We start from the raw sequence: 8,256 nt of genomic DNA, 5'->3' as shown, positions 1-8,256 counted from the left end.
CATGTATATAAAGAGCAGCTCGGTGGCGCTGGGAGTCCGAGGCTCAGCACTCATCCTCACACAGCAGAGTTTCACAGCCAACAGCTGAACAGGATTTCTCCAATCAACTCTCATCAAGCAGAACTCTCAAGGCTGATTGTGCAGGTCCAGGTCTCTCAAGTGACTCTTCCATTTTTTTGTTTTTTTTTTGCAGATTTACATTTTTCTCGCATCATCAGACTCTAGGTTTGTGGACCAAAAGAAAAAAAAAGTTGCTCAGATTCAGGCTTCCAGGTCCACATCCAGACCTTCTGACTGCCTACAGCTCATCATCCTCACATTTTTGGGCCACCGTTCACCATGGCGACCAGCATGGATACGCTCCCTGCCCATCTGCTGCCTTTGGTCATGGAGGAGTTCCCCCAGCCTTTGGCCACGGCGTGCGTGTGCAGGGCCGGACAACGCCAGCCACGCCTCCGCTGCGTACAGTGCGGCATTATCGAGGAGGAGGAGGAGGACTGCTCCACCCTGGAGGAGGACCAGGCCCAGCGCTCCTTCCTGCAGACTGTGGAGAGCCTGAGGAGGAGTACCAGATGAGCACCTCCAGAGGCAGGACCAGGACATGTTTGACCTGTTTGGCTTCCCCCCAACCAGTTTGAAGAGCAGCAGATGTCTGTTACGGACACAAACTGTGCGGAGTTCGTACAAAGCCTCTGTGGGCGGTGATATTTTGGTCAATCTGTCAACACTGGTGGACGCCATATACGGAAAAGGAGAAGAAGGACTATGACGGATGGCTTCAAACAACTGAGTGGGGCTTGCAATAAATGGCTGTGTAGCATGTTTTATCTGCATTGTCCACACTGTAAAAAAAAATCTGTCATTTAACAGAATTTTCACTGTTTAGTTACAGATTGTTCCTGTATTTTTAGATACAGGAAAATATCAATGAAATTCCAAAAACAGACTGTGATTGTACACGTCAAATGGAAAATAACACGAAAAACTGTAACTGTGAATAACCATAAAATTTTTTAAAAGAACCGATATTTTCTAACACCCCTAGTTCTTACTGTTGTTTCTGTGAATGTATTTTATTTTATTAGAATTTTTGTTTTACTATTTAATACTATTTACATATTTTGCATCGTATATTTCCTTTTATTCCTCATGAAGTACCGATTTTTGTTTTTTTTTTTAAAGTGCATCAGAATTTCATTGTGTATACTCTGTGTACAATGGCAATAAAAGGAATCTTGATTTTATTACTACTTATTATTGTTAAATGTTCTAAGTACTAATGGTAATTTTGCATAGACACACATCTAAATAGATCATACATGATACATTTTGTCCAAGTTCCAGTGTCTGCACTGTAAAAAAAAAATCTGTAATTTAACAGGATTTTCACTGTTTATTTTACAGATTTTTCCTGTATTTTTCAGATTCAGGAAAATATCAGTGAAATGACAAAAACAGACTGTGATTTTACATGTGAACTGTAAAATAACACGGAAAAACTGTAACTGTGAATAACCAAAAAATTTCCATTTTTTAAAAGAAAATTTTTCTTTTTTCACAGAAAAATACAGTTAAAATACATTTGCAAATGTATCATAATTTCACAAATATTTCTTTTGTACTAATGAGATTAAACTGTTAATTAAAAGTTTAATACTGTAAAAAAAAAAAATAAATAATAGAATGAGATAAAATTACTGACAATTAACAGTAACAGAAGTATTAGTTCTGTCAGTTGAACCAGACTTGTTTGTTAATTGACAAATATCTTGTGTAATTACAGGAGGTTTCACAACAAAAATGTTGAATAAATGTATTTTTGTGAATGTATAACATGTATAAGCACTGATAAACTGTCCAAATACAGTTTTTATCAGTGGATTGGACAACTGAGTCTCACTGAAAATTATTATATATATATTTATAGGGAATTGGATTGTTTTAATACATGTAAATATTCTTTATTAAACATTAAAAAGAAAAAAAAAAAAAAAGAAAAAAAAGAAAAATCTCATGTAAATTTAGGGCAAAAAACTGTATTTGAATTATGGAAAAATTACCATATTTTTATGAGATGGTTATTTTCCGTTATTTAACAGTATTTTTTTGGCACCCCTGCTGCCGGAACATTACCGTTCTTTTACGAGTTGTTTTTTTGGGTTTTTTTTTTTTACAGTGCAAGTAAATCTGCATTATTTTGGTCTTCTTTTCCCTGTTAATTTGTTGCTACACTATTTACATAAAAAATCTCTTTCTCTTACTACTTTTATTGCTTCTAATATAGAAAGCAGACATTCAAACATTTATCTGGGCCTCTGTCGTCTCTTCTGTTGAAATTAAATGGAAAAATTCTGATCTGTAATCTGGGAGCTGTGTTTGCACCAGTTTGAAGACTGCCAGTCAGGATCTGTCTGGCCTTTCCATGTGGTGGCACTATTGATACACTTTTCTGAGCTCAAACCCTGGAACTACACTGCACTACACATCAAACCCTCCTCTCACTTCAGCCAGCAGCATATTAATACATGCAGTCGGTGAATTACCCCTGCCATTTCTGATAGAATTCAACTAAGAATTCAGTTTACCTTTTGATTGTTTTCGCAAAAGAAAAAGATGAATCATGAGGTCATTTCTTCTCCTCTGAACCAGACGAAAATGCTTTAATCCCAACATCATGCATTGACCTGCATACAATAAAATACAAATAGCTTTTATTCATCTACAAACCTACGCCTCCCATGACCAATAAAGTCATTATTTACTGCCATGTTTTCTATTACCCAATCGTTTCTTGCACTAATGCACTTGATAGCTAAATATTGGCTGATCTGTTTAAAACCTATGCATGCACAAGACTGGGATGCTTCTGAAAAGACAAAAAAAAAAAAAACAACAACTATATACCAGCTATTGAGAAATGAAGAAGCTGTTGTATCAGTCACAAATATTACTGCATTATAGAGTTTTTTTTCCTTTTTTGATATCCTGAAAATGACATTATTTTTTAGTTTTTGCTTGTTATATAAAAATCTGCTGGTCTTTGTGAGTAAGCTTTTCATTCTTTTTAATAAAGTGTATTTCAGAGACAACAGCCATTGAGAATAGGCCTTTCAGTTCTCTGTTCTTCATCAGTTAACTCGACGATAACAGTAGCGATGCTCTTATCAGGAGCAGTTTCCATTTACTGATGCTTTTTACTGTTTTATTTATCTGACAACTTATTTTATTGTCCTTTTTTTGTTCAGTAGTGAAGGCACAAAAACAGAATTCTATTTCATAGTCATAATAAATGTTAGTCTGATTCCTTAAAAAAATGTAATGGTGGATATACGCTTAAATTTAATGTACATTTTATGGCGTGCATTATCTTCAGACTCCTACAGACGGTTAGAATTCAACCATTGTATGTGTTTATCAGAATGTAACATGCTGCACACTTTTAATACCCTTCGGCCAAATATAGGGTAAGATTCTGTTGAAAGTTACTGCCTTATATTTTAGATTACTTGCACAAAACTTATTACATACATATTTAAATTTGAAATTACTCTGATGTTATAACTGCACTAGGGATGGAACGATATGAAAATTTAGGTTTGGGTTTAGGTTAGTTTATTTCAGACACAGACATAATACAAAACATATGGAACAAGAATAAAAATAAAAAATAATAATAAAAAAAAATACACAAATAAAAAAAAATCAAACAATAGAAAAATAATAAGAATAATGATAAACAATACACAAAAAATCAATAATAGAAAAAATTTTCATATCACAGTTATCATTATTATCATGGTATTTATACTTATACACACACTGAAAAAATGTAACCAAGTTGTATTTTGAAAATGAATAAATAAAATAAAACAAAATAAAATAAAATAAAATAAAATAATAGGCACAATGTACTTTCTGTTGCAGAAACATTCAAATATTAACATGTAAACATCAAACATACATATGTGCATTAAAGATGGAACCTTATGGACACTGTTTGACCATTTTCCAGATCAAGTTTGAGTTGTTTTAGTTTCTTTTTCATAGATAGATAGATAGATAGATGCAAACATATTTAATAAAAATGTTGAATATAAGCAACAAATGAACAAAGTAAGGAACAAATTGGACAAAAATGCACAAACACAGACAGCAAAATCAATGAAAAACGAACAAAAAATGAGATAAAATGAATAAAAACTGACCAAAATTGGCAAGAAAATGAATAAAAATAAATGCAAGTGAGTAGCACAATGATCCAGGAAATGTGCACTACTGTGACTTTTCAAAGTAATCAAACATGGTTGTCATGATAATTGGAATTTAAACGGTAATACTAACCGTAGGGAGTTTTACCGTGGTTTATCGTTATACCGGTAATCGTTACATCCCTAAACTGCACAAGGCCATTTGACCTTAAAAAGGTAGGTCAAGGTCACTTATTTCAATAGTCTTCTGCTCCATGCCAAGATGCATCCACAGTATAAATTTGGTGCAGATGTCTTCAGATAATGCGATTATGGTGTTGAATGGACAGACAGACAGACAGACAATAAAACTATTACAATACCCCAAAAACACACCGTAAAAACACACTGAGTGATATGGATCTGTAAACCTGGTTCTGACACATACTCAGGCTGTGATTCTGATTAGGAACCGCAGGCTACGATGGAAGGAAATACAAGAACAAGTGTCACATGCTTGTGCTGCTGCGGTTATAAACAACAAACCACTAATGCTAATGAGTGCATGGGAATAGTACAACAGTGTTGTGCAAGTCACTTCCAAACTGTAATACATTACAGATTACTTATTACTGTTATTTCAAAGTAATCCCTTATCTTATTACTGTCTCAGAATTGTAATGCATTACATGACTCCTGTATTACTTTTGACCAGTGGCAGCTGCTCGTCTTTCAGACAGGGGGAGCTCATTGTCGCCTTACATAAAAAAAATAAAATAAAAAATGGTCCAGTTATTTCAACATAAATTCGTCCTCCGTTCCTTTTTAAGAAAATGCTCAGTGACCTTATCGAACCAAGTAAAGAGGAAAGTGTTAAAACTATGTTAAATGTACCCAGTTAGTCCAGTGGTTGTGTTTTCTTCCAGGTCAGTAAATGAACAGTTCATTTGGTTTCTGTGATTTCACAGCAGAATGTGTGACGGTATTAAACTGAACTGTGTCAGTGAAGGAGCAGATCTGAAAACAGCTGTCAATCAAACCGCATTCAGCCTTTGGATTGATCCTCCAATCAGCTCCGCCCACGACTCCGTTCACCCCCAGAGACGCCGAGCGTCCGGGGGCGGAACAACATGGTGTCCTGTGTCCAGTGCTGGTCCAGTTTGTAGTGGTTTTTCCAGCAGTTCCACTCAGTCCCATTGAAGTGAATGGACGCTGAGCGTCTACGACAAATGCACTGAGCAGAGATGGAATGAACAAACACAGACACTGGAGTGGAGGAGAAGTGAACAACATCCAGTCCACTGATCTGGGATCAAACTGATTCTGAACCAACTGGTCTGAGAGATGAACGTGTTCCAACACATTTGGAGTCAATGAAATGAAAACAACTGAACAGATTTGAGCATTTAATGGGAGTCATGTTAGGAGCAGATGAGCTTCACTGCAGTCTGACACAAACACCTGTGCTTCTGAGTTACAGACAGGCTCTTGTCATAAATGGCACATGCGCAATAGAAATCCCCCCCAGTACAGGGTCTGCACATCCGTCCCTTCCCCCCCAGGCCACGCCCCTCTAAGCCCAGGCCACGCCCCTCTCAGTCAGACTGAGTGTCTTAAACCAACCTGCTCAACATGACGGAGTATAGCAGTAAACACAGCCAGAGCAAAGGACCATGGGAAATCTGAAATTAAATGAAGGACAGTTGGACTGGACATGGATCTGGACCAGCTACCAAAGAACAAGTGGTCCATGAACACTGACATGTGGACACAAATGGAGGATCCAGACCTGATCCAGGCTCCAAAACTAGGGCCCAGAACCAGCTGATCCAAAGGCTCCAAAACTAGGGCCCAGAACCAGCTGATCCAAAGGGCCCAAAACTAGGGCCCAGAACCAGCTGATCCAAAGGCTCCAAAACTAGGGCCCAGAACCAGCTGATCCAAAGGCTCCAAAACTAGGGCCCAGAACCAGCTGATCCAAAGGTCATTTCCAGTAGACCGTGGACTGACCCCAGTGAATATATGCAGGATCTACTGGGACTGAGCAGATTTACTGAGTCTAGTTCAGATCCAGTCCTTTATCCAACACAGATACTACTGCTGTGGACCAGCAGGGCACCACTGCATTCTGGGAAATTAGCAGATTTACACCACCTGGTTTAAATTAACGCATTATTCTGATAATATTATGGTTTTATTGTTGGAATATGATGACATTTATGTTAAATTATGAGGTTTTTTTATAACTATGATTTTATTCTCATAACATTGTGATTCTTTTTGTATTGGACTTTATTCTCATAAAATTAAAGGTTTTATATTGATATTTTATGTCTTTAGTGCCCAGTGTTTTTCTTTTCTTCTGTGGTCCTAATACTCCGTCGTAGCTTTATTCTCCAGTTCCCCGTATTTGTAAAACTAGGTTGGCCTCAGTTTCAGTTAGTTTACTAATCATGTAGGAGCACAAGGTTCACAATCACAAACTGAAGACAAAAACCATGAAAGATCTGATCATGAAACCAAGAGCTGCACTAAGAAGGACCGTTAGCCAAAACAATAGGTCATTTCAGGTCTGACTGGACCCAAAAATACAGCATCATTGAATGTTAGCTGACACCAAACAGGACCCACAGATCTAGGTTTGGTTTCCTGGATTTGTGGATCCATCTCCTTCTCTTTTCTTTGTCTTTGGGTGTCTGTAAACGATAGCTCCCACTGCTTTAAGAACCTGAAAATACAATCAACCAACAACAGCTCTGCCCCATTTGGATTCAGTATTGTTCTTCAGTTTAGACAGAACTGAAGCCAACGCTGTCACTCATCTGCCTCTGTCTGACACTCAGTGGGCGGAGCCGCCATGACTTCTGCTAGCGCTGACGTCACCTGCAGACCCTCTATACGAGAGCCTTGGGACACATCAGTTGTTGCACCTAAGTATATGTGGATGGGTAGCTCAGTAAGTAACGCTACAGTCTATGATGTTTGAATCCCAGCAGGAACACTTGCATTTTTTTTTTTTAACATTTTACATGTTCAATTAGGGGGCGTGACGCCGAGGACGCCGGTAGATAAATCCACAATTAATAAAGAACTCTAACTAGTCCTAGAAACGTTAGCTTACGTTGTCATTGCTGATCACAGGGATCATGCTAATGCTAACTAGCTTCTGTAAAGCAGAGTTAGTAATAAACATACGTCCATATGGACAATGGACTGTCTTCTGCCGTCTGCACCCACTGGCTGAACACCAACAGGAAACAGAACTTTACTGACGCATTTTTGATTCCTTAAGGCAGGGCTGTCAAACTCATTTTAGTTCAGTTCCACATTCAGCTCAATTTGACCTCCAGTGGGCCGGACCAGTCAAATAATAGTATAATAGCCTATAAATAATGACAACTCCAAATTTTTTTATAAGCAAAAAATAACATTAAATTATAAAATCCTTTACATTTTACAAACTATCCAAACAAAAAAGATGTGAATAACCTAAAAAAGTTGAAATTTCTGAAGAAAAATAAGAAGAAATACTAAGAAAAATTTAATCAATATTTATACGTGCATCTACCAAGACACAAAACAGGCAGAATATTGTTAAAATTACACTTATTTTTCTTTAGACATTTCAGGTTGTTCATATTTGTTCAGGTTATTGACGTTGTGTTGTTAAAGGATATCAGAATTTAATGTTCTTTGCAGTAAATCAAAGAGAAAAAATTGGCGTTGCCGTTATTTATAGGCATGATGTCATATTTTTTTCACATTAAACCAAGAAGAAAATTTAGAGCCATTATTTTTAGGCTATTATGCTTTTATTTTTGAGTTTGATGCCCTTGACTGTTAATATCTTCTGCACTTTGCAGATTCATCCCGTGGGCCGGCTTGGACCCTTTGGTGGGCCAAATTTGGCCCCTGGGACGCATGTTTGACACCTGTGCCTTAAGGTCTTGCTGTGTTTTTTTTTTTGTTTTTTTTCATTTGCGCAATTAAGTTAGGGGTGAAAAATCCAAACACTAAATGTACATGTGCACTGTTAGGCTCTTTTTTTTTCTTCTTTCTTTGTATTATG

General features: G+C 37.1%; 1 pseudogene; it reads left to right on the top strand.

Annotated features, from left to right (window-relative positions):
* The first annotated feature begins 339 nt into the window (after window positions 1-339).
* LOC115417207 (very-long-chain 3-oxoacyl-CoA reductase-B-like) overlaps window positions 340-8,256 on the top strand; it is a 158,651-nt pseudogene continuing 150,734 nt past the window's right edge.

The sequence above is a fragment of the Sphaeramia orbicularis genome, chromosome 3, assembly GCF_902148855.1.
Source record: "Sphaeramia orbicularis chromosome 3, fSphaOr1.1, whole genome shotgun sequence".
In the NCBI taxonomy this organism is placed as follows: Eukaryota; Metazoa; Chordata; class Actinopteri; order Kurtiformes; family Apogonidae; genus Sphaeramia; species Sphaeramia orbicularis.
The sequence above is the reverse complement of the archived record's forward strand: the minus strand, read 5'-3'. Positions and strand labels throughout refer to the sequence as shown.